Genomic DNA, 26875 nt, shown 5'->3' on the forward strand with positions numbered 1-26875 from the left:
GCTGCCTGGGAGCAAGTTTGCTCCCAGTTGGCTGTCTACATGTACCATACTGTGCAGTAAGTAATCGCGAGTAGATTTGCTACTTGTATTTACAGGTAGCAAATTTACTCATGATTAGAGCAAATTACTGCGCAGTAAGCATCTGCATGTGTAGATGGTGATGCTTACAGTGCAGTAATTTGAGCAAAGCATCTCATGTAGATGTGCCCATGTTGCCCTGTTTTGTTTAATTGAGCTCCCTGCATGTGGAAAGTTAAAGACATGTGTAAGAGCTGTTCTCTAATGGGTTATGGAATACAGACAGATCCCACACTAATTACTGATTCGTTTGATGTACTGGGCGGGGGGAGTATCTTGTTAATTGCCCGATTCCACAATGATTACACACTTAGTTCATACAACACAATTTTATTTTAAAATTCCTTACTAACCATATAACATTGCTTTGCTTTAAGAAACACCATAAACATCAAGCACACAATAACTATGTATACTAGGAATAATACTCCAAATGCACTTCCCTTCCAAACAATGCTATAAGAATTGGTGTTACAAGAATAATTACAATTGCAACTAACTGTGAAATTTGAACTAAAAAAGATATTACTATTATTATTCATGTTATACTTACGATCCTAGGATTCCGAGAAGCCAAATACCCAGATATACTTTCATTCTTTAGTTGTGGTTTAATGGCCTGGTCTCAGTAGTGATAGGAATGAGTCCCTTTCCTTCGGCCCCACTCGGGCGCTCCACAGCTTCAGCGTGAACTGAGGGATTCATGTTCACGGAGAGGGTGGTTCAGGTGATCAGTCTACACTTGCGATTCTTCCTTCAGTGTTCTGCAAGTAAGGTTACCTCCAAATTGGGACTGTAGATTGTGGTTTATATATTGAGTGAGTTGCTGTCATGGGCCCCTCCTTCCCAGACTCGTCACTACTCCCAAATTTGGGCTCGGATCTTACGTCATGGAAATTTTCTTGATGGGAAAGTTTTGACCACCAAGGGGAATTTTCCCCTGTGGTGAACTTTTAGTGCCCTCTGTTTCTGGGACTTTCCATACCACCGTGGTGAACCTTTGGTGTCCTCAATTTCTGATTAGTTGTCTAAAATCCTTTAGGCTTCAATTTCTTGGAATTCTAGTTAAGTTTTGATTCTAGCCTAAACTGACTAATGGGCATTTATTACATATAAACTTGTTATTATGGTGACAAGAGCTTGCAGGACCAGGGCCATAGTTTGATCCATCAGTTTACCCATGATTCACTTATGCACATCAGGGTAAATCAGGAGCAACTCTAATGAAATCAAAAGAACTGGAAGTGTGCAAAACTGATGGAAATGAGGTAGAAACAGGCCTTGGAGATTTTTGTTTTGATCCCTAAGGCCATGTCTTCACTACCTTAGTGCTGTGCTGGGAAGTATTGCAGAGGAGCCAACTGGGCCTGCCCCATCCAAGCTGGTTCTGGAAACTGGAGTCTTAGTGTGGTACTGGCAGTCAGTGTGCTAGAAGCAATACCTTTTATTAGACCAACTGGACAGTTGCAAGCTTATTTGCAAACTTTTGGGCACGTGCACCCTTCCTCGGGCATAGGACAATGCAAAAGTTGTAAAATTTCTCCTAGGTAGACATGAAAGTTCATATTTCACAGGAGAGCTGAAGGGTGGTGTAAGTTTTCCTGGTTAGAAAAGTTAATTTTATGCAAAGTAGGCTCAGATAAAAGTTGAATCAGTCTACTTAACTCGAAGGTGTCTGTTGGCAAGCAGGATGTTTCATATTTCACAGGAGGATCAGTGATGGAAAGGTTCTCTTGGGCAAGGAATTTTTGTTGTGTTGAGGTTGCTCTGCAAGTACGCAAATTTGACTCAAAACAAAAGGCTGGAGCAGTGGTGTTAGGGGTGTTAGCGTGGTACTGTGCTTGTGCCAATAAGCTTTCTCTTGCTGGTGAGTGTCCTGCACTACACTAAAGGCATGTCTACATGAGATGTTTACTGAGTTTCTTAATAAGTTTAGCAGTAAACATCTTGATGTCCACACATATGGGACTGTTAGGCTGCAGAAAACTAATGAACTCTGCAGAAGGTTAGTATTTGTAAATACAAGTACTCTTTTGCTGCAGTTTTTCACGTCCAGCAACGCACATGTAGACACTGGCGCAGCTGGCTGTGGCATGTGTGCGCTTCAGTGTGGGGGCTGCCTAGCAGCTAGTCTTGCACTGTAGCATCCTCGTGCTCCAGCCAACCCCCCTGCAGCACATTGAACCAGGTTAGAGCTGCCCTGTCCCAGCAGGCTGAAACCCCAGTTCCCTGCCAGCCAGGGCTGCTCCGACCTGGCTCAATGTGCTGCAGTTTTGGGCACATGTAAATGCAGCAGCCAGGAGCCATAAACTCTGGCATGATATGTGCCATTTATTGCTGCACATTAATATGCATGTGTAGATGCACCCTAAGATGGCTTCCTTACTTCCATTTGGGGGAATAGCATGCATGGAGCAGCTACGGGGGTGCCTTGCTGCAGTGCTCCCTTGTGAGCTACTGAGGTGGTGTAAACATGCCCTGAAGTCGCAGTGGGTTAAGAAACCTTTCTTCTAGATGCCTCTCTCAGTGGTGACTGAGGTCTTCTGTAGCCATGACTAGCAGAAATAGCCCTTTTATCTTAGTATCTTTTATCAGTAGGTACCTGTGGTTTACGATACACAAGTCTCAAGATTAAGTCCTTCTGTCAATAGCCCACATATGAGGGTGATGTAGTTGGAGATTCTTGAGAGAGGATTCCTGCTTTGTGACCGGCATTCGTGGTAGTTCTTCACCAATAGCAACATCATTTTTTCTACTCCTGATTCAGTGCCCAGGGCAATAACACATTTTTTACCTGGAAAGAATTGTATGGTGATATCAGTACACGACAGCATCAGGACCCACAAATCTGAGTGACAGCCGTGGTCTATGGGATTGCAAATTTTGAGACTCCCTAGATAGCCATACAGGCAGCAGCATCCTTACGGCTTATGGCTGTGAATGTGACTGTTTTGGTCTATGACATCTTCCTTAGTTTGGGGTCTCTGAGTAGTTGTAATGCATTGTATATTGGAAGATGATCAGGTGGGTGGGTTTTCCAATTCTTGGTGGTATAGTTTAAGCCTTATCTTTGGATCGTGGAACTGTATAAATATAATTTGAAGATAATTTGATGAAAATACATTGAAGACAAATTGGTGGGGAAAAAGCCACTTCGTAAGCTTAATATTGATGAAAAGGCTTATTGTCCCTAATACACTAGATAATTGTTCATTCAAGAACAGATAGTCCTCATGAAAAGAATACCAGATAACACAGCCATGATCAGTCACTGAGAATTTAAATGTTCTTGGTTGTTGATTATACAAATTAAAGGTGCCTGAAGTTTCTTTAAGATACAAATCCAGTTTCCCAAGACCTGGCAACATTTAGAAGATGAATTCATATGTAGCTCATTTCACTGAGCTGGTGCTTGCAATCAAACCTTGATCTTGTAGCTAATGAGTACCACCACAGGTCCTCATGCTCCTACATTCTAGGAGTGGGAAATAAAAACACCTCCTAACATAAAGAAAAGGTCTGTGGTACATCACATTTTTGTTTTAAATTGTGCAAAATCTCAGCTACAACGGATGAATGCAAGATCAGATTCCCTTACCTTCCCACAGGATCTATTTAAACTGCTGATTGGTTATATATGTTTGTATTATTCATAACACTAGTTTTTTATGCCCTCCTTTCCTTTTTTTCCCTTCATATCTGAACTGTCTCTGTGTCTTTTTCCATCCACTGTGATTTTTCAGTGAATGCTGGTTCCCAAGTCCTTTCTCTATTCTCTCCTTCTTTTTCTCCAGGGCCTAATTATGAAACAGCTTCAAATAAATACAATTTTTTAACAAAAAACATTCTGCTTCCTGTGAACAATGGGCTGAATTTTTCTCTTTATTCTTGGGGAGTTCTTATTCAGTTGGAGTGCTTTGCAGTTGGCTAGGCCTGAGATTTCTGGGAGCTGTAATTGTGTCTCATTAATTCTTACAGTAATGTAGGGTAACTATAAGGAGCATGCAATTAGTGGTCTGGTCAATGAATAGAGCAGTTAATCAGCAGACAAAGGATGGGGCTCAGGACCTATTAGGCTGAAAGGAAGTGTTACTATTGTCACAGGCACTAGGAATGCATGCAGACATGCCTTAATGTTGAACTGGTTAAGGGAACTATGTATGTCTTTTTGCTAAACCAGTTTTCCTGCTTATTCCAGTACTTAGGAAAGCTTCATGTAGCACTGCCTATTAAAAACTTGAGACTGTATCTGAGGTTTTGTTAGACTATATAGGTTGCTTAGAGCATTCTTTCACTGCAATAATAGCAACCATAGGGTTTATTTAAAAAAAAAAAACTGGCCAAGGAGACCTAAGACATCCTTAGCTGACCCTCTGTCATCAGAAAGTAGTCCCTGAATGGAGGAGACCAATAAAGTTTAAATCAGCCATTGTGCTGTCAGTCAGTCATACTCTGCATGTTTGTCTTCATAAAGTGAACCTTGTTTGTTCTGAATGGCAGTACTTTCAATGAATGTAAATATATGCAAATAATCATAATAGTTTAAAAATGGCAGCTGTCATGGAAACAAATGGTTCTTCCTGCATTTCTGTACTTGCATTAAATCACTTAGTGCTTAAAAGACACAAGTTATCCCAAAATTAAAATATATATTTTTTCTCTTTTGGCTCCATTGTTCTTTCCCTCTGAAAAAAAGCATATAAAAGATCTTGCGTGAATCCTGTGAAATGTTATGACGTGATTATACAGGAAAATGCTTTATCAATAAAACAGCGCCCTGGAGTCGCTCGTAGTTTTAGTAAGTATTGCTTCAAATAGAACGCTCTTCCTACTCTTAAGTAAAACACACGTTTGGCATGAAAAAGCAGCAATTAAAATAACTTTTGAGGGGGGAAGAAAAAGAGAATCAGACTTAATTAACTTATCCTGAGTCAAAACAGAAAGTCATTTTTACTGTCTTCTTTATATTAATAAGTCTGTAGCTTTATCTTCCCTCCTGGCATTCACATCAGCAGCAAGTAATGTTAGAAAAATAACGTCTCTCAGGCTTTATATTAACGATTCAATTATTCTGTATAATTAGCCTGATTTGTTAAATATTTGAAACATTTCTACTCTGAGGTAAGGAACAGCATACTGGAAAGATCAGAACTACAAATGACTTGTACCTTTACTCAGAAAATCCTTCTTATCAAATAATAAGGAAGATTAAGCCTAAGTCTGTCTCTCTCTCCTTGTTTGGTTTTTATTCCCATAAGAAATATCAGTTTTGCCCACAATCTCTCATATATTTCCATTCCCTTGAAATACAAAGAGTCAATGGATTCTGGTATAAATTAGGTACATTTAATGAAATATATGGGTCATAACTTGTGCCTTGAATATAAAATACTTGACTGAAGCATAAATATATTTATTGTTCAAGCTAAATATTACCACTAGTCCTATTTTTTTCCCATTCTTCAACAACTGCTCATGCAGCATTTAGGGGATGAGGAATTTTGGGAATACCATTTGCAGACTGAATGCCACAAGTCTGCAGGAAATCTCTCTAAGGTCACATTTCTCATTACTTTTCCTTGCTTTAAGGAAACAGGAGCGATCCACCTGTCTGAGAAAATAATTCTACTTCTACTCTCTGAATCTGAGTCAAACATGATTTCTTCTCCTCTTATGAACCAACCCCCCCCACAAACCAGCTTGCAAGCATATATGGGATTTTTAATGGGGACTTCGAGGCCATTGGAAAAGTCATTGCTCCAGTCGCATTACCTAGCACTATGATGTGCTCTCTATACAGGCAACACTTTCCCCCTTAGTATTGTTATGTATGCCAGGTTCAATCACATGAGCCAGATGACCTGGGAAAAGGCTTGAGTTATCCCAAATTCCCTGAATGGTTGGGAGGATGACATTAATGCTGATCGTCCATGAATATGTAATGCTATGGCTGAATGTAAGTTAAGATAGATAAAAGTGTAATGCTATGCAATATGTGAAGATCGAAAACAGCTCCTTTAAAACTTTCTTAAATAAAAGTCATTGTTTTCTTAAGCACATGAACCAATTTCAGTCTGACTGACAGTCTAGCAAAGCAGAATGCTGGACCAATAGGGGTAAAATGCCTCCCACGGTTTGGATGCTTAACTGCAGGACCTGTTTTTCTTCTTTTTGAAAATAGACGGGTGATACATGCAACACATCTGAACCTTTGCATGACTGTTTGGTTGAAAATTAAGATTCCGTAAGATTTCAAAAGTGGAACAACTGTACGAGATGACGACTAAAGCTATAGTTGGTGCTACATTTGAAATCATATTAGCCTCAAAAAATGTCCATTGCAGCCTTCCTGATTCCTCTCAAAAAGTAGTAACATAGTGACTATCATGACCTTTTCTGAAAGTTACTCTGTCATCAAACTTTATTTGTACTTATACTTTGGATAGCAATTCTGCTTGGATGCTTCATTTTACGGAACAAGATCTGGACCTGCTCAATAAAATGACAATTTCTGCCCCAAAGATCTCAGGGCCAAATTTTTAAAGATATGTAAGTGTCTAGTAATGTACAGAGGCATCTAGATTTAGGTTCAAAGAAGGATTTGGTGCCCAATGGAGGACAGGAGGGTTGAAGGGGCATTTAAACGTTTATGTCTAAAATTGCAGTCCTAAAAATGCCTGCTCAGTTACTCTCTAACCTTTAAAGCATCTAAACCAATGATTCCTAAAGACAGTGGGTGGCAAGACTCCTCCTGTGTGAGGAGGTAAATGCTCCCCTCCCTGTCCCACACCTTGTGCCTGCCCCAGCTACTTCAGCAGCACGTGCAACTGCCCTTCTGGGTACTACCACCACTGCTGCTGCCTTTTTCCTTCTTTCCTTTCTCACCCTCCTTTTCCCCCAGGCAGACCCTGTACTGCTCCCCACCCCCTCCACATGATCCCAGCAGTGCACTTTGCTGCAAGTTGGTGGGCAGGCAGACACACATGGTCGTGCTTTGCAGCCTGGTGCATTCCCTCCACTCATCCCATGCTCCGGGGCTGGCAGGTGGGGCTGTGGGGCGGTCATGGGTGTGTGAGACCCTATAGGAGCAGCCTGAGGGGTCAGGAGGGGGCAGACAGTGGAAAGAACAGGGTACAGCAGGGTGGGGTTCTGCTTGCTGCCATTAAGTGGTGCCAGCTAGATCAGTGTTTCTTAACATTTTTAGCTTCAAACGCCCCTCCATCTCTTTTCTGAATTTAGGTCTATCTCAGTGATTTTCAGCTGGGGTGTGGCAAAATTCAGAAAAGTTATGGAGGGGGGCCTTGAAGCTAATAAGCTTGAGAACCACTAACCTAAGCTCCTCCATGCTTATATTAAGCATTTGGTATATGAAGAATGTTTGCTGGGGCGGAGAGAAGTTACTTCCTGCTGTATGTCTGTCACCTACGGTAGGTGTTGGTGAACAAGGTGTTGTAGAGACGGAAAGCTTGGGATGGAGACGAGAGTCAAGTTATTGCAGTGAGGGCTGAAGGGAGGTGGGGAAGGACATCCAAGTATTTTCAGGATTGAATAAGGAAGTTCATAGAGAGCAGACAAAGCAATGAGCTGCAGAGGTATAATGAGCAGGGTTTGCAGTCAGAGCACTGGACAGGAGGAAGTTGTGGGATGAAGTCCAGAGTCTTACCTACACCAGACACTCTTAAAAACAGTCTTCAGCAGCTGCTGTTACAGCTGCAGTGTGATTTGCCCACCCTGGCTGTTGCTCCTACAGCAGCCATAGGGCTGCTTTTGTTGCTGGGATGTGGACTCCAGGGCAGTGGTGGGGTCACAATTCTGGTGCCCCTACTCAGTTGGTGCCTGAAGCTGGTGGCCAGGAGGGTTTGTGAACTAACCAGGGATATTTATGGCTGCAGCAAACATGGACCACTGTGGTGCTTCGGCTAAGTAGAGAAGCAGCACCCTTTGAAGTAAAAGCTGTAGCAAACAGCTGTGCAGTTTGTCCTTCACTTGGCAGCCTGCTGTGAATGAAGTGGGTTGAGGACCATCTAGATATGAATGACCCAGGCTCTACTGTGCCTTTGGGGAGATTCTGGTGGACCTTGGGGTTTGGGAAGAGCACTCCAGTTTCAGGACTTAGATAACTGGACTGGGGTGTCCCACTGTCTAGGGGGTATACCTGAAGGTTCAAAGCTAAATAAGTACAATGCCAAAGCTCTCCCTACTCTGGCGCATGTGGGATTCATTGTTTTGTTCTCCACACACCATTCTGGAGGAAGGAGCTAAACTAGATCCCTCCCCTGGCTGCCGCTCTTGCACTGCTTCTTGAGATCAGTTTTCAGGCCCCACATAATTCTCAGTTATCTTGCTTTATGTCTTGCTACATTGCCTCCCCTCCTTTCTGCTTGACCAGTCTTGTCAGCCTCCGTGACTTATTTGTCCACAGTCTCCTAACTTTCTTCCAGGTAGCCTGCAATGCCTGGAGTGCTCTTTCATGAGGTATGCTGCAGAGCTACTCCCTCTCCTTGTTTAAATTCCTCCTCAAGACCCACTTTTTCATGACATCTACAAGAACCTACATGGCTAAGTCATCTACTAATTTATTTCATTTATTTGTCCTGTCAGTTAACTGCTCATTTATGTGGAGGGAATGGCTTGAGGTCTCCAGGGAAGCTGCTGGCTGTACATGCCCCAACACGATGGCTTCATTTGAGACGCTCTGCTAGAGCTGGGAGGAGCAAGGACATTGTCCAAGTTGAAATTATTGAAAACCAACAGTTCCAGGAGCATTGTGACTCCAAAAATATAGTGTTTCTGTTTTAAAATGTACCCATTGTGCAATCAAAATCCCATGCAGCAGGAAATAAGCCAACTACCACTCACACTGTTCTAAAATTATGGGGATAATCAAATGATAAAATCATTTATTTAGCTTCCAATGCTGATTATGCCAAACAAGTTGTGGCCAGTCCATTGCTAAATCAAATCTTGCTTGGGAAGGATAAATTACATGACACCAAACATTTTTTTCCCCACTCCTTATTTTGTTTTCAGCCAGGAAATACATGTCTGTGTTGAAGAACTCTGGTGTGAGCAAACATGATATAGAGCCAGGAAACCTGTATGCAGGAATGATGGAAGGTAAATGTTTGGGGAGAATATAGGACTTTAAAAATATCTTTGAGAAATACAGTTTTTAAGGGCATTAAATTTTTAGTTTGGTTTTTACTGTATGTATATTTTAACAATGTGTATTTATACAATGCATGTTAAAACGTATCGATTGTCCTAAAATTCCAGTAATGTGGTCATGATTTAGGCAGACCCCTGCAAGCAATAGCATCTGCATCTATATTTGGACACCTAACTAAAACCAGTGCTGACTTCAGGAGGACTTGTGGGTTCTCAACACCTGTGAATGCTAGGTTACTTTTCTTTACATGCCTAAAGATAGGTGTAGGTATCTAGTTATGGGGATCTACATTTGAATATTTGGCTGCAGGAATTACAATAAAATTGTTATAATTCTAGTCCTTTGCAAATATTAGGCAAGAAAGACTAAGAGGAGAAGTATATCATAATTGAAAAGTTCATGCATGCTATTTTAGAAGAGAAATGAAAAGTGTGTTATAAAGTGAGTAATTCTATGTCATCTAATTGAGGTCTCTGTAGCGATGAGTAAATCATTATTGTCCTGTCTTTTTTCTACCGCTACTTTTACATGTTCATGTGTTAATTGATTTCATGAAATCATTCAAACTCAGGTGGAACTACTTGAGTTAGCTGACCTAGTGTTGATCACAGCTTTCTAGGTGCTGTAGACCAGGCTGTACTGTCATATTAGCTACTGAGTATTCATTCCAGCCCAAGCATGACAGAATTTTGTAATGTAGAAAAGGTGCAAATACTGCCCACAGAACCTAGTACAGGCAAATTAGACATATGGGGGTCCCTGTGACGGCCAAGAATCCCCCCTACCTGGACTGCATGATGGACAAGTCACGGGAACCATGGAGCTAGCGTTCCATGCTCTGTGTATGGGATGAGATTCAGGACTGGAAAAAATCAGTGTAATGGTCAGTCGTCTGGCTGACCCTTCTATATCCTTCTGCCCTCTCTGACAGGAAATATCTAGACTAGTAATCTGTGTGGAGCTGTGTTTTAAATATTTAGGGAGGATAGGCTCTCTCTGGCCTTGTCTATACTTCAGGCAAACCTATAAGAAATATAATATATACATATACACACATACACTATATAAGCTATAAATATAAATTAATATAATCACTTGCTTGTCAGCACATAACCTACTCTGTTAGTGTCTGATCACATTGATTGTAGCACGCTTGTTACATTCCACATCTGCACACACACTGTATGTAGCAATGATAAGCACTATGGGTATTTGTGCTTCTATCCCAAGATTTAGACTGCCTCAACTTACTGTGTCAATCTGTGTTTTCATTCACAGGCTATTGCACCACAGCTTAGCTGATTACTGTTGTGAGAGGAAATGGTCTAGGCCCACAGTCCATTTCTTATCAGTAACTCAGCTGTCATGGTCATGTTCTATGCTTATAGAACAGCACATTATGTGCTTAAAGAATGGTTTGGTATTTCCCAGGCCTGCCAATTTTGGAAATATTCATGAACCAATATGAATACCAGTGTTGAATACAAGGAAAGGTATGTAATGCCAAAATGCTCTGTAAATCTGATCTGCTTTGATGCAAGCAAGGTGATCCACTCATTAGCAGGGCATCAAGACCTGATGTTGATTATAGATGATCTATCATGTCCCCTACTGCTTTGCATGATGAAATCCTATCTTGATGTGTGCAAAATGGACAAAAACAGTTTCCTCAAATGATGTTGGAATATGCTTTTGGCTGCTTACTGACCTGTTTGGATTGCAGAATCTTTGACACCATACCCCAAAACATGTGCCCCAATGGTGACTCATCAGGGGTGAACTGTATTGCCAACAATAATGGGTATACTTATGGTGACCAACAAATGAATATCTTACTGCCACAGTAAAGGCTGGAAAGAAGGCCTTTTTGCTTGCATATTCAAGCTGCATAGTAAATTTACTGGAACAGAATAAGTGTTGCTTAGTGTATTTGTTATATGAATACTTTGAGGCTGTTGCTTTATATTCAAAGGAGCATAGGCCCGGAAGGGATCTTTGGGTCATTAAGTCTACTCCCTTGTTAGCACAGGCAACCACTTCATGTGATCCTTTTCATAAACTGGTCAAGCTTCATCTTAGATTTGCAAGGAGCAGAGGTCGCTGAACACCTGTTAGAAGGCTGTTCTAGCACCTCACACGTCTGTTTTCCACTTTACAACCTAAATTTATTCATGGCCAGTTTATTCCCATGAGTTCTGATAGCATTGTCCTTTAATAGCTCTTCCCCCTTCCTAGTATTTATTCTCCAGACATATTTATACACTACAGTTTTGTCACCTCTTAGCCTTCACTTTCCTAAACCAAATAAGTACAGCTCTTTTTGTATCCTCTCGTCAGATAGGAATGTCAGAGAGAGTCTATTCTCATCCTAGCAGCCCTTTTCTGCACCTGTTGTAGTCTGAATTCGTTTTCTTGAGCATGGGTGACCAGCATTCCAGGGACTTCAGCAGTGCCAGGTATGGTGACATCATTACTCCCCTAGCTCTACTGGATACAATTTGCTTGTGACAGGGGGCCAGCTCAGGGCTGGGTCTCAATGTTGGCCTGCTCACCTGAATAGGGCAGTCTGCCCTGTCTTACGTGCCATGACTTGATGCATTAAACTGTATGTTAAAATGTGGGAGGCTGCCCATTTAATGCATTATACAGGGCAATATACAGAGTTCCCATCTTCCCTATACCATGTCCCATGCCTTGCAGATGGCATCCAAATACTAGGCTCCACTGGCCCAAACTACCCACTATTACTACCCCTGACTCCCTTACTGAGCCATAACACTTGGCCTCTGGCCCAACTGTGGCCTCATGAGTCCATAGACTTACCTTGGCCATTCTGCCCCCCGCTGGGGCTTCAACTCACACCCTCATACTAGAGCCTCCCACTTATGCCCTCTCACTAGGGCGTCTTGCTTATGTTGTCGCTCTCTTTTGGGGCCAGCCTGTGCACGGTCTTCAGGTTGCCCCTGCAACCCTACTCTGCATGCCCCTGTGCAGCCCTTCGGGCCCGCCTCAGCAGACCCTACTCTGCACCCTTATACAGTCCTTCAGGTCGCCACTGCTTACCCTAATTTGTGCAGCCTCTACACATATTTCTGCCCCCCTCACTGGGGTCTTACTTCCCACGGGACTCAGGGGACTTGCTAGATGTGCTTGGCCCCTTTCCTGTTCCAACTATTGGGTTACCCACCAGGTTGTGGGGGCTGGGGCTATAAGGCTCCCCTTACTCACCTTTCACTAGGGAGGCAACTGATGTGGCACTTCCTGGGGACCACCCCACCGTGGGCAGACCCACCACACCATTTTACCCTAGCAGGGTGTAGTTTTCAGTCATTTCCCAGGACCAGGAGCCTCCTGCCATCCCCATAGCTCCTGTCCTTACCTCCAAGATGTTGTGAGCAGCAGCTCCAGCCAGGGGAAGTTCTCCCTATGGTTGTAGTCAGCAAATTGCTGGTTCCCCTGCTCAGGCCTGCTCTTATTGCAAGCAGCTGAGTCCTCTTCCCCAATCAGGCAGTCCCCTGTTGGCCATATGATTCCTGATTGGGGAGTGCAGCTACCTGCAGGCTGTTCTGCTGCTAGGTCTAAGCACTTAAAGTGGCAGGCACCAAAGGTGCTCTGCCACATTGCTGTTACATCTTCAGATCACATTCGCCTTTTCACATTGATGGTTTATTATCATTTTGTCATCTACTAAGACAACCAGGTTTTTCATCTTCTCCATGATTATGAACTGATGAGTTCCCAGTTTATATCAGAAATTCTTCATTTCTAGTACTCCATTTCCCATGTTCAACCTGTGTGTTATAATCCTCTTCTGTATTTACAGTGCCTCCCAATTTTGTAGTGTCTGCAAATTTCATTAATAAAATTATTACCTAAAATTGCTTTCAGTGCAGCCCCTTGAGAAACTCTCCTAGTAACTTCCTGTCCCATCCCTTCCAAGGCCTTACTGTACTGGATACTGTACAAATGAATACAAATTATGGTCCCTGCCCCAGAAAGCTTACTATCTAACACAGGAACAAGAGATTTCATAGATTTCTAGGGTCAGAAGGGACCTATTACATCATCAATTCCGACCTCCTGCTTTGGGCAGGAAAGAGTGCTGGGGTCAATTAACCCCAGACAGGTGCTTGTCTAATCTCCTTTTAAATGACTCCAAGGTAGGGGAAAGCATCACCTCCCTTGGAAGCCCATTCTATATTTTGGCAACCCTCACTGTAAATAATTTTTTCCTGATGTCCAAATTAAATCTGCTCTCCTTCAGTTTATGGCTATTGTTTCTAGTACCCCCAAGGGGTGCCCTGTTAAACAGAGTATCCCTTGTTCCCTGCTGACCGCTCCCTGATGAGCTTGTAGACAGCTACAGAGATGGTCACAGACAAGAAAGCACAAGAAAAGAACTATGCAAATTGGTTAGCTTGATATGTAGATCAGCAGCCCAACTATTGTCATATTTTTGTAGGTAGTCTTTTATTGAGCTTTAAGGGTACAGTTTGAAGAATGCTAATAAAGAGCTCTTCCAAAGTGTGAGAGCAGCATGGGAGCTGGTTAGACTGGGGATAGGCACAGTGTGGCCTGCAGGCTGGATCTGTCTGGCCAGCCAGGGCCTATCACAGGTGGGGCCAGGAAGGCTATTTGGCCCAGGCCTCTCATTCATGGAGGGCCTCAAATTTAGACTTTTTACATTATCGCCAAATGAGGTTATACATACAGACACAGAGATACACTGACAGGATTGAAAGAAGAAAAAAGCTAGAAAAGCACTTGTTAAATAAAAAAGGAACATTTATTACAAATTATTGCATTGTATTTTGAGCCTCAAAAAATGGAAGTGGCTCAGGCCTCTCTCGACCTCTGAGGGGGCCTGCGGCCAGCTGTTTGGATCCGGCACACACCAAGTGAATGGATCTGGTTCAAGGGTAGGTGGTGGCTCTGGCTGCAGCAGCTGTATGGTGCTGGGTGGCTGGGTGACTGGGGCTGCTTCCAGCATATCAGATCCTGCCTCTCTCTCTCTTTCTCTCTAAGCTGGGGCTGCCACCAGCATGAAAGTAGAAGCATCAACGCATCCACAGTTGTAGCACCCCTCCCCCGCCAAGTCTGAACCTAGCAGCTGTCTGCTGCATCCACAGCAGCCCAAATGCAGCTGGCAGCTTTTGGGGCAGGGCTTTGGGTGTGGCAGGGGGTGGGGGGCAGCTGTGGGTGGGTTCAGGCTTCTGCGCTAGTCTCAGCCCACAGTTGTAGTAGCCTCCCTCTTCCCCCACTCCATCCCCCTCTCCCCACCCCCCAGTGCCTGCAGCCCTGACCTGGAAGCTGCCAGCCGCATTTGTGCAGCTGTGGACGTGGCCAGTGCTGTCAGGTCCCAACCGAGGGGTGGGGGAGGATGGGGCACATTAAATGGGTGGGTGGACACTGGCCACAAAAAGGGTGATGGAGGGTGCACTAAAGCTGTGGGCGGGTTCAGGCTTCAGTGTTGGTCCCAGCCTGGGAGGAAGGGCAGGGAGAGGGCGAGAGAGGGGTATGGCTCTCAACAGGTCACCAAAACTCATGGAGTGGCCTGCTAGCCCAAATAATTGCCCACCCCTGGGGGAGGCATGGGGGTATGTTCCCCCCCTTAGGACACAGGCAGGCTGCTCACTGCGGGCTGGGGCTCTGTGCCTTGCTGCCTTTGCACCTGGGAGCATTGCAATGCCATTGCTGCCCTCTGGGTGGGCAGGGGACATGAGGTGCGCTGGCCATGTGTTGTGTCCTCTGCCAGCCTTGTGGCAGGAAGCACACTGGCTCATGTGGCTGAGCTCCTAGGCTAAAGGCAGCAGGGTGCATAGCCCTGATCCCTCAGTGGGCAGCTCACCTCTGCCCTATGGGGAGCATATACCCCCCCATGCCTTCCCTAGGGGTGCACACAGCTGCAGGGAGCCACCTCCCTGCCATGCCTCTGGATGACTCGCCCTGGCCCCAGGGACCATTTATCTCAGCCACAGCTCCTGCCCCACCCCCTCCCTCACCGCAGAGGCCTTGATCTGTCCCCCTCCCCTTCCCTCAATAGACTGACCAGCTGAGAAAATCTGGAGATTTGAGGGTTCGATCAGGAGATCATAAGTTGGAATTATTTTGATTTAGAAATCCCAAATCTCACAATATTTTTTTGACAGTTAGCATTACTGTTTTTCCATTTCATACCCTGGAGATAGGCAAGCTCAGATCATTTGTGGGTACCAAGAATATGAAAATCGGCCAGTTCTAGACAAGTGTGCACTGAAGTAGATAGCAACCTAGCATCTGGGAATGACTTCTCAGTGCACTTATAGGAAGGATATGAAGGACCATAATATCTGTTTTTGTGGGTACCTGTGGCTGGATGTATGGTTTTATTAGACTTGTAGTAGTAGCAACATCCAGTAAAATGTCTTTTCTGGTCAGCTCTATATTTTCCTCCTGTGGCACTGTGAGTGGCAAGTGGATGTGTAATTGTGTGCTGCAATAAAGGGATGGAACTGGCATTGAGAATGAGTTTAGCATTAAGATAAAATGTCTTAATGTCCCTGAGGAATTATCCACACTGAAAAACTACACTGCTCTACTTGCTCCACTGAAGGAATACAAACCCTAACATGGATGTATTAATAAGCATTAGGATTGTGTGTAATGGCACCCTTCTGTTTTGACTTGCATTTTGACATTTCAAACAGCATTTCATTTCAAATTTTGATTCAAAACCGCTGTTTCATTTCGTTTAGTTGAAACAGTGATGCTGTTTCGACGCTGTTTCGAGTTTCGCTCATAGACTATAATGGAGAAGCTCAAAACAGCCTCTCTCATCTCATCTGGCAGGCAGATCGGGGCCTGCAACCCCGGGAGGGCTGAAGGGGCTGTGCCAGTCCTCCCAGAGCCCCCAATCAGCCTGGCAGATGAGGGAGGGAAGCTGGGTGCTGCCACCTGGGACTGGCACCAGCACACTGGTTTCAGGCAGCAGCCCCAGCTTCTCTCATCTGGCAGGCAAATTGGGGGCTGCAACCCTGGGAGGGCTGCGGGGACTGTGAGATGAGGCTCAGTTCCCTTCCCCAGCCCCATCGATCACAGTGCTGGGGAGGGAAACTCGGCTCAGCTGGCCTGAGTTCCCTTCCCCAGCCCGATTCTAGCACTGGGGAGGGGAACTCAGCTGGGCTGCTTCGAAACTCGAAATATTTCAAAACATTTCAACTGCCCTCGTTTTGTTTCGATGCTGTTTCGAAGTCCTTTATATTGTTTTGATTTTGCTGTTTCGAGCTCAAAATGAGTTGAAACAGCGTTGAAATGAAACAGCCGGCGAAATTTAGCACATCCCTAATAAGCATATAAAAGTCCTTGCTATAGGATGTGCTGTTAAGAGGCACATTTATACCGAGTTAACTGTATGTGTGCACTCCAGGCATTGAATGGAATAATTTAGTTTAAAAAAAAAAATAAAAAACCTGTTTCTCTGCTGGTACAAAATCCATGTGTAGACTATACCTAACCAAGGATATCCCTTGTACTAAAAGACGTTCAGTATCAAACTAGACTTTTGGTAATAGAAGTCTGTATACAGCCTCTTTCATCTTCCTGTTCACTTCAGAAGTGATTAATTTTAACTTAGATTTAAGCACTGAAGTTATGTCTAAATTTTATTTGTCTGTGGAATATTTTACCTTTGGGCTCATGTGTTCTATCCTTTCCTTTTGCTGACTATAAGCTATTTTTCTCCACTGTTCTGAAAGTGGCTATAAGTCTCTGCTTATGAAAGAGGTTACATAATGCAACCTACCAGTACATGGTATATTTTATTAGGAGTAAGAGTTTATAAATCAATATTATAGTCTGAGAGCTTCAGGAAATACCTGTCTGAAAAAATATCAACGGTAACTTGATATGATATTTGCACATCTACTTTTCAGTTTGCAGAATGCCTTTGCAAGACAAGCTTCCTGCTAACCAATTTATTTTTTAGATAACAGAGTCTGCCTACAAGTACATTCAGAAGGAAAACACAGTAATTAATTTGTCACCAAAACCTGAGGGGTCCTCTTCCTCATATAGGTGATAATGAATGTTTTGCATGTAATTAGCAGAAATAATTAGCACATTCCTCATAACAAATAGACTGATTGGTACTTTGCAAACAAAATTAATTGTTGTGTGAACACAGGCAATTGTCTCTTTATTGTCTGACAATATCCTTGTTTGCACTAAAGCCTACTTTAGACCTCAACAAATAGGAATAAGAATCTATAAAATTGTACCTTGTCCATCTGCTTCTCAGAAACTTCAAGACCACCAAGGGACTTGTTTGTCAAACTCATTAAACAATTTGTAATCTTGAACATGTGTTTTACTATATTAACAAATAAATTGTTCAAAACAACTAAGTGGGCAAGCCAGCAAAACCACACTGATTAATCAGCCACTTACATTTGTGCCATTTGTGTGCCATTAGGGGGAAAATGTCTCTGGAAAAGTAATATGGAGCAGTAGAGAGTTATAGCAAAACTATTTATAAAACGAACAAATTTCAGGAATCTTCCTGCACTCACAAGCAAGTGAAACAGTTTTTTATACCATTAGCTGTCATTGTCAACTCAAATTCAGATTGTGGTATTTGTGTACTTTGTTTCAGAAGAGGCAGTCTTGCCAAAGCTAGGCTCATTAGAGCTAGACAGCCCTAGTGTAGATAATGTTCTGTCAAGCTTGAATTCTGTCATCTTTTCCCTCCTTTAGGTGGGAAATGTGGTTGAATTTTGCTTAAGCTACCCTGCCTCCTTCCTTTCTGTTTGTCCTTCTTGAGTTTTTCAAGTAATACCTTCCATGGGTGATCTTCATGTCAGCAGTGCATTTAAGAAATATGTTGCATCTTTGGAAATGTAGATGGTATGTAGGTAGTGAAGTCCACTTTGCATGTGCATTGAGAGAGTCAGCTGCTTAATCCAGTAGGTATGTTGGTTAGACGACTTTTCAGAGGGTTTACTAATGTCTCACGGCCTGTGGAAACAATCATCATTATTAACCTGACACCCGCCTTTTCCAAGATATTGCTGCAACTTATGAAATCATAGAATAACCAGAAAGAAAGGGACCTCAGGACTCTGGAGGTCACCCAGTCGAACCCTGCTCAAGGCAAGATCATCCCTATACATTCTATTCTAGCCAAGAGTTTTACGTAGCACTTAAAATCTTCCAGCGATGGGGGTTACAGAACACCCCTACCTACCTTGTGCTAGTACTTAACTACCACCACAGAAAGTTTTTCCTAATGTCTGACCAAACTCCCTCTTTTTGCACTCTATGCCTATTCCTTCTTGTCTTGTGCCCTGAGGATACAGAGGATAGCTGATTAGTGATTACCATATTCTTTATAACAGCCCTTTTTGTAATCAAAGATTGCTTTCAAATTCCCCTCTTGGTCTTCTCTTTTCTGGATGAAATAATGCCACTTCTTTCAGCCTTTCTTTGTATACCACATATTCTAGATATTTAATCATTTTTTATGATCTCTGTTGGACTTCAGCCAATTCATCTATGTCTTTCTCAAAGTGCAGTGCCCAAAGCTGGGCACAGTACTCTAGGGGACGTATCACCACTGCTGAATACAGTAAAAAAAACATTTCCCATGACTTGCATATGACACTAATGTTAATATATCTCAGTATGCTATTGACTTTTCTTGCAACAAGAACACACCATGGAGTCACATTCAGCTTGCAGTCCACTAGAATCCTTGGAAACTTCACAGCATGAAGAAAAAGAAGCTAACCTCAACAGTGACATATACTTTCTAAGCCTAAGCAAAAAACACAGTATCATTCCTAGATGACTGAACATCTACAGTCCTCTAACCACCACGCACAACTCCAAATATGCTTTACAACTCCAGGAGAACTTCAGAAAAACATAGAAATCAGCTCCTTCACATACTTTACTCCAAAAGAAATCACCTCAAGAAGGAAATCAACACACGCTACAACAGCCTACAAGAGATGAATTCGGATATCTTAGCAAAAATTGTACAATGTACACAAAAAGACTACCAAAGATTTATTACACCATCCATCCAACACAGAAAGAAAAAATGGAACCAATTACTACATACACAACTGTCCCAGCCACAAAACAATCCTCAGAAGAACAACAACGCTACCGTACAACAGTCCAGCACCATACTTGATGCAACAGAAGGAACCAATCCACCCTCTAATATTATCAATCTCTCCACGCACACGTTTACCAAGGCTGAAAAATCTGTCCTCTCCAAAGGCCTTAATTTCTGTCGAGAGAAACACCTGAATAATATACTACAATGTGGAGAACCAGAAGATTTTTTCCCATGCCTCTGTCTGTCTGAAGGAATATTTCCGCAAAATGAATCCACTTTCAACACAAATTCATTCAGTGACAACATTGATGAAAAAGTTAATGCCAAAAAATCAAAAAGACCCCTCAGATTGGACACCTCACAGTGGATGAAATTCAAACCTCAACCACTACAGTGACTGCTTCAGAGAAAGAATGAACAACGAAATACTCAACAACAAACACCACTGTAACAACCTCTCTCTTTCAGAGAGAAGGGCCATAGAATCTCTAACATCCAGCCACCAAATAGAAATTAAACCAGCAGATGAAGGAGGAGCTATAGTTATCCTTAACCATGAAAACTACATAAAAGAAGCCAACAGACAACTCTCTGACATGACCTACTATAAAAACCTAGAGGAAGACCCAACTCCCTTTTCACATCAAAAATCAAAACCACCATCACATCATTTTCATCTGAACTACAAGAAAAACTTCAGACCCTGATCCCTCCACTACCCAATCTAAGGACATTTTACATGCTCCCTAAAATCCACAAACAAGGGAACCTTGGCAGACCTACCATTTCCAACCATGGTACTTTAATGGAAGAAATACCAGGTTTCATCAAATCCATCCTAATACCACTTGTCGCCCAAAGACCAAGTTTTATCCAAGACGCAACAGACTTTCTTTGAAAACTCAAAAACATAGACCACCCTCCTAGCCACCACGGACGTCACTAGCTTATTCACCAACATCTCACACCAGGATAGCATCCAAACCTGCCTCACATATCTACAAGAGTGAGATTACAACTCAAAGTACAGACCTCAGGATATCACTGAAATAATATACTGTGGCCACACACACAATGACTTCAGTTTCAACAGCCAAAACTTCCTCCAGGGCATGGGCACAGCTATGGGCACCCAAAGGCCCCACAATATGCCAACCTTTTTATGGCCCACCTGGAAGAAGAATTCCTCAAGAACTGCACCATCAAACCCATGCTATACCTGACACACATAGATGACATCATCATTCGAACCAAAACCCCGCAGTCTCTGACTGATTTCCAACCAAAAATTCAACAATCATCACCCCTCCATCAGACTGCCTCTTGAATACTCTAACAGCAGCATTTCCTTTTTGGATACCATGACCAATATCTAAAATGCTAAAATACAAACTACCATATACAAGAAACCCGTGGACCAACATACATATCTATACAGAACCATCAACAGCCCTAAACACAGCAAGAAAGCTGTAATATGCAGTCAAGCTCTCCGATACCACTGAATTTGCACCAAGGAGAATACCCGTGATTGCCACCTCACAAATCTCAAAAGGGCTTCCATCCAACAAGGGCACTCATCAAGAGAGATAGATTGTACTTTTGAAAGAGCCATCCGGATACCACATGAAGAATTGCTGCAGTACAAAAAGAAAATCCCCACGAATTGCACACCATTAATTATGACATACCATCCTTCCCTGGAACCTACAAGGAGAATCCTCAAACAGTTGCAACCCATACTAGAGGAAGACCCAATTCTTAAAGAAATCTTCCCAGAACCACCCATCCTAGCCTTTAAACAAGCACCAAACCTTGCTAACCTCATCACCAGAAACAAACTCCCTATGACCCAAACTGCACCAAATGAATTCAGACCATGACAGGACAAGAAATATAAAACCTGCCAAAACATCTCCACCGCTCCCACAATAACCACATCCCACAACAGAACCACCACCATTCCTGGTTCTTACATCTGCACCTCCAGAAATGTTATACATCTCATCCAGTGCATTAAGTGCCCTGATGGAAAATATGTAGGAGAAACCAAACAACAACCGTGTACCAGAATGAATGCACGCTAAAAATCCATCAATTCCAAAACATCCAATTACCTGTGGGTGCACACTTCTCACAGGACAATCACGCCCTCTCTGACCTCTTAGCTCTAATCCTCAAAGGAAACCTACAAAACACCTTTTGTCGATGAGCCTATGAACTTCACTTCATAAATCTACTGGATCCAAAAAATCATGGACTCAATATAGACATTGGATTTATGACACATTACAACCTGTCTGACATTCACCAGGTACCTGCCTGAATTTACCATTACATTCCCACCCCCTACTTCTTTCTCCCCTCCCCTTCTTCTCTACCCTTTCTTTTCCTAATTTCCAGCTATTTACTTCTTCACAGACTGCCTCTTTTCTACCTGGGAGAACTTTACTGCAGCAGTCTCCCTTGCTTACCTTTGGCATTTCCTTCACCCAACCCCCCCGCCACATTCCTCCTCTCTACTCCCTTTTCTACACATGATTATTTTCCTAATTTCCACCTATTTACATTCTCACTGACCTCCTTTCCCACTTTCAGCAGGGCTTGTCAAAACTCTCCATTTTTGCCTTGTTGAAAATATTTTCTGCTCAAAATTATTTTTTTCTCTGACTGGCACAAAATGAAATATGTTTGTAATATCCCATAACCAGGGATCCTGGTTTTCTCTGATTTTAAAAAAATCCCCAATTTTCGGATTAAAAAAGAGTAACCCCAAATCCACATCCTTCCATGATTTAAATGAAACACCACTAATATATAGATAGACATATAGTGGTGTTTCATTTTAATCATGGAAAAAAAAGGGGATTTGGAGTTACTTTTTTAAATCCGAAAATTGGGAATTTTTTTTAAATCGGAGAAAACCAGGATCCCTGGTTATGGGATATTACAAACATATTTCATTTTGTGCCCATAACATACACGCTCTAAAAGTATTATTTAGGTAATTTACTTTAGACTTTTCCCTGAAATAAAATTAAAAAAATTAAAATTATAATTGAATTTATATTTTGAAGCATTTATTTTACATTTGGTTTTACTGTATTTTAATTTTTTCATTATACGTCAGCAGGAGGAGTGACTTTTCTTGTAGGACATTTTATCAAAATGGGTAAGGTTTTACAAAAGCATAGAATATCAGTTTTACCAAAGTGGAGTTTTCTGACTGAAAATTGTTTAGATGAAATGTTTTAATTTTGTATTGTAGACCTCCCAGTGCAGGAGCACTGCTCAATCTGTGATTGTAACCTTCCTGGGCTGTGGCACAGACGGGTACAGCTACATTTATCGGGCAACACCTGCAAAGATTTTGACACAGGTACCCTTAGATATCATGAAGATTTTTTGAAAAACAGATGAGATTTGTGGGTAATTTCTACCATTTTTACTTGCAATGGAAATTCAGTAACCATGGAATACATAGGAGAAATGTCCTTTAGCCTACATTTTCTTCTGGTCTTTAACTATGTGCTAGATTCTGATACCATCACCTAGACTAAACAGTGCCTTATAGATCTACTGGTAAAGTAACCTGTAACACAGGATGAATAAAGGAATCTGAATCTGGCCAAATAGGAACACAAGTCCATGATAGTGTTAAAAACATACATGGACCATCCCAGAATTGTTAAAATATCATGGAATTAAACTAGTATTTGCAACTGTGGAAAATGTTTAGAGAATTTCTGCAGCATAGAGAAGGCTTTAGAGTAAATTTGTTTTCCCAATTACTTTTACTATAAAGTCAAGAACATAGTTAGAAAAATGCATTCAAGTATGATTTGAAGGAGCCCAGACATAGTATAAACAATGTTTGCCTGTAACTAAATTGCAAAATACTTTCCACCATGGTTCCAAGATTCAATGCACGGAGGCCTTGAAATTCAGCAAACAGGTAGATGAACACAGAACCTATTTCTAGTTGCAGACAAATTGTATCAAGTTTCCTACTGATATTCATCAGTGGAGGCGACTCCTTTTGCAGTGCTTCTGGAATCTGCCTTTGTCCCTGCTGCAACCTGACTTGCAAGGTAGAAATAACTGAGGATGCTTATGAGCCCTGGGAAGGTATATTTGGCTGTTTGGATTTTCTCCTCAGATTTATTTTTTACTTGGTTTCAACTGGGTGCCAGGCAGACCTGAAGAATAAGTGCCTTTTTATCTAAACTGATGTTATAACAGTTGATCAAGTTTTCATCATCTGTTTCTGTTCTCACTGAATGTTTCTTTGGGATCAGCGCTTGAGTGAAAGATAGGAGAACTTGGTTGACTGTCTTTAGATCCTGGAGTATTTGTTTATAGTTGAATATTTTGAAGGCTGGTGATGTAGGGAGACAGGGCAATCCTACTTCTTTTAATAAAGGACAACACTCCTATTGATTAGTGGGAGCAGGAGCAGACTCTTACTTTGTTGATACAAGGGAAAAGGATGAGATTTAGTTTTAAGGTTCAGACAATGATTTTAAAATGATGCCTGGGTCAGAGTCAAACTATCTTAATAGAGCTTCAAAAACAACAACAACAACAACAACAAAATAGCCGTTTCCTCCATTTCTCTTATCTTTTAATTTTATTAACAAGATCTCAAAGATGGCATTACATGAGGATATAAGAGCAGCAGCCTGGAGCAACTATCTCTTATTTGATGGGCGGCTCCTTCCAGCTGCTGCTGCCGGTCTCCACTGCCACACCTGGCCCCACTGCCCAGGCACCCTAACCTAGGGTTACCGTACATCTGGGTTTTCCTGGACATATCCTCTTTTTTGATCCTCCATCCTTCATCCAGGTGCATTTTTGAAATGCAGGCAAATGTCCAGGATTTTGCTGTGCCTCTGCTTTTTCCTGGCACTTCTGGCTTGCCCTAGCAAGATGCTGCTTGGGGCTAGGGGCAGCGAGGAAAGGTGATTGGAGGATGGGGCATTATGTGCTCTGCACACGGGCCCTGGCAGCTGCGTGCTATTAGGATGGATGGCGGGGCTGTGGGTTGTGAGTGACGAGCATCAGCATGGTTGGGAGGGTATTGTGGGTCAGGAGTGAGGGGTGGAAACAGGGCTGGCGGGGCTGAAGCTTGGGAGTGAGAAGCAGGAGCAAGGCACAGGTATATCACTGCCCCCCCACAATCATACCCCTTCCCTCTCTCCTCCACCTTTGCCCCCACTCCTGATGTCCTCTTATTTAAAACTGAAAATATGATAGCCCTACCCTAGCCAATCCACCCCTCTCCCACAGCTGGGGGCACCAGATAGAGTGGGTGGGCACGGTCTCCACTGAGATTGGGCTGAAACCCACATGAGCAGGGCACACTTGGTGAGATGGATGGTATGGGGCTGTGGGTGGGTGGGGAGTGGTGTCCAGGAGTGGGACACATGGCCAGGGCTGGGGTGGGGGCTGGGATCAGGATCACGGGGTGGTGACAGCATGGGCCAGGGCCCAGGGAACAGCCATGATCCGCTGCCTGCACATCCCTGTGATGGCTGCTGGTTCCATGGGCAGAGGCCTGCAGGGAGCAGATTGCAACTGTGGCCTGGTTCCTGGTCCCGTGCTGTCACAGCCCTGCCATCCTGATCCCAGCCCTGGCCTTGCCTGCCCGTTTTACTCCCAGATCCGGCTCCCTGTCCCATTCCATCCACCTGGCTGAGAGCACCCGGGCTGTTCTACATGGAGACCCCAGGATCACTGGGTGGTAAGAGTGTGTGGCCAGGCTCCGGGCCTGGGTCAGACCCACAATCCACTCCCCGAAGGCCCCAGCTCATGGAACCATTGCAGGGGCATGCAGGGAGGAAGCAGATCATGGCTCTGCCCCCAGCCCCATGCTGTCACTGCCCAGCACCTCTGATCCCAGCCCTGGTTCTGGCCCCGTCTGCCTCTCCTGCACCTGAATGCTTCTTCCCTCCCACCCATGGTCCCATCCCAGCCCATCCACATAGTCAACTGCAGGCAGAACCACTAAGTGAGTTTTTGTGAACTGTTGTGAGTGGGAGGGGAGGAGTGCTGATCTGGCCCATGACAGCTCACCAAAACTCCCCAAGTGGCCCTTGAACTCAAATTATTGCCCACCCCTGGCCTACATGGATGAGCAACAGAGGGATGCTAATGAGTGGGGTATAAACAGAGTCTCCTGTGGTTCAGTGGCAGAATCCTTCTCTACCATAAAGACCTGGGTTCAATTCCCAGGCTCTTATACAATTACAGCCATGGAGGCACCAAACATCTGCACTCAGTTTGGTCTTTGGCTTCTGTCTCAGGGGCTTAAAGGGAGAATGGAAAGTCTGGGCATCTTTCACTCCTCCAAAAATTCCTGCCCAGGCATATGCATTGAAGGCTGGGTGGCCCTCATGCATACTCTATGATCCAAGAGGACAAATGGTTTCTTCCACCTCCAAACATAGGGAGTGAAAATTAATTTATTTTTGAATACTTGGGATGTCCAATGGAAAAGTATACTAAGAATAAGCAGCGCTTGCTAGTAAAGTTTCACTTCTTGCCATCTGTCAGGAGTAATATGCAACTGAAGCTGGAAAACCAGAGGCCTGCCTTCATTTTAATATACAGACTAAGCACTCCTGAAACTGCTTAGAGGCCTTGTTCTAGGTGGATGTATTGTCAGGACAAGCTCTTCTAGTTACTGTGTATTGATCCCACCAGCACACAGGGAATTCTTTATTTTACCAGTCTAAGTTAAATATTAACATAGTTTGTCACTATGTAAACTCTGTGCTACATTTTAACTGAGAAGGTGAGCTCCCTGGTTAAGCATTCAATCAAACGAAAGATCCAAAAACCACCCATCCAGAAAACAATGCTTGAACTTTAACTTGTTACTTTCATAGTATTGGAGCATGGGATTAATTTAAAGGTAATATTTTTAGACAGAATAATTACATCTCCAAGTATTATGACATTTAAAACTTGAAGCTGAGTCAAGAGTTTAGGGTATAACTATATATATCTTTTATTTGTGAAATGTCCTTGAATTATTCTTGTTAAAGAACATTATATTACTAGTGTTGATCTGAGGCTTAAATTGCACATTGACAACTCGTGCCATTAGAAAAATGTAGAAGAAAGATCTTTCCAACAATTAGCAAAGGACAGTGTTAATAGTAACATAAAAATCCTTCTTCCCAGTGTGTAGTTGTGTTTTCCCTTCTGCTGAAGAGCAGTAGTGCTGGCTCCTAACAGAAGCAATATTTTTTGTTTGGATCTTTTCACTCTGGTCTTTGTTAACAATGCTGACTGAAGCTTGCCAGTAACACATCCTGAAACATTTATTCACTGTCACATGCTACAAGTTACTGAAAGTGGCTGGGACTTTGTGGAGCTTTTTAATATTCCAGTGGGGTTAAAATTCCTATCTGGGAACCTTGGAGTTAAAAAAAATCCTAGTGCTAAATGACAATGTCCAGGAATCGGAGTAAATGGCTGATATTATTTATGGCTAAACTGAAATAAAATTCATGCTAGGA

General features: G+C 42.9%; 1 long non-coding RNA gene across 1 annotated transcript in view; it reads left to right on the forward strand.

Moving 5' to 3' along the window:
* LOC109285962 (uncharacterized) overlaps nt 1–26875 on the forward strand; it is a 571893-nt gene that overhangs the window by 24063 nt on the left and 520955 nt on the right. The window contains exon 8 of the long non-coding RNA XR_009462697.1: nt 9109–9195. This is a non-coding gene — a long non-coding RNA (uncharacterized LOC109285962). The remainder of the gene's footprint in view (nt 1–9108; nt 9196–26875) is intronic.

The sequence above is a fragment of the Alligator mississippiensis genome, chromosome 5 (genome assembly GCF_030867095.1).
Source record: "Alligator mississippiensis isolate rAllMis1 chromosome 5, rAllMis1, whole genome shotgun sequence".
Taxonomy (NCBI): Eukaryota; Metazoa; Chordata; order Crocodylia; family Alligatoridae; genus Alligator; species Alligator mississippiensis.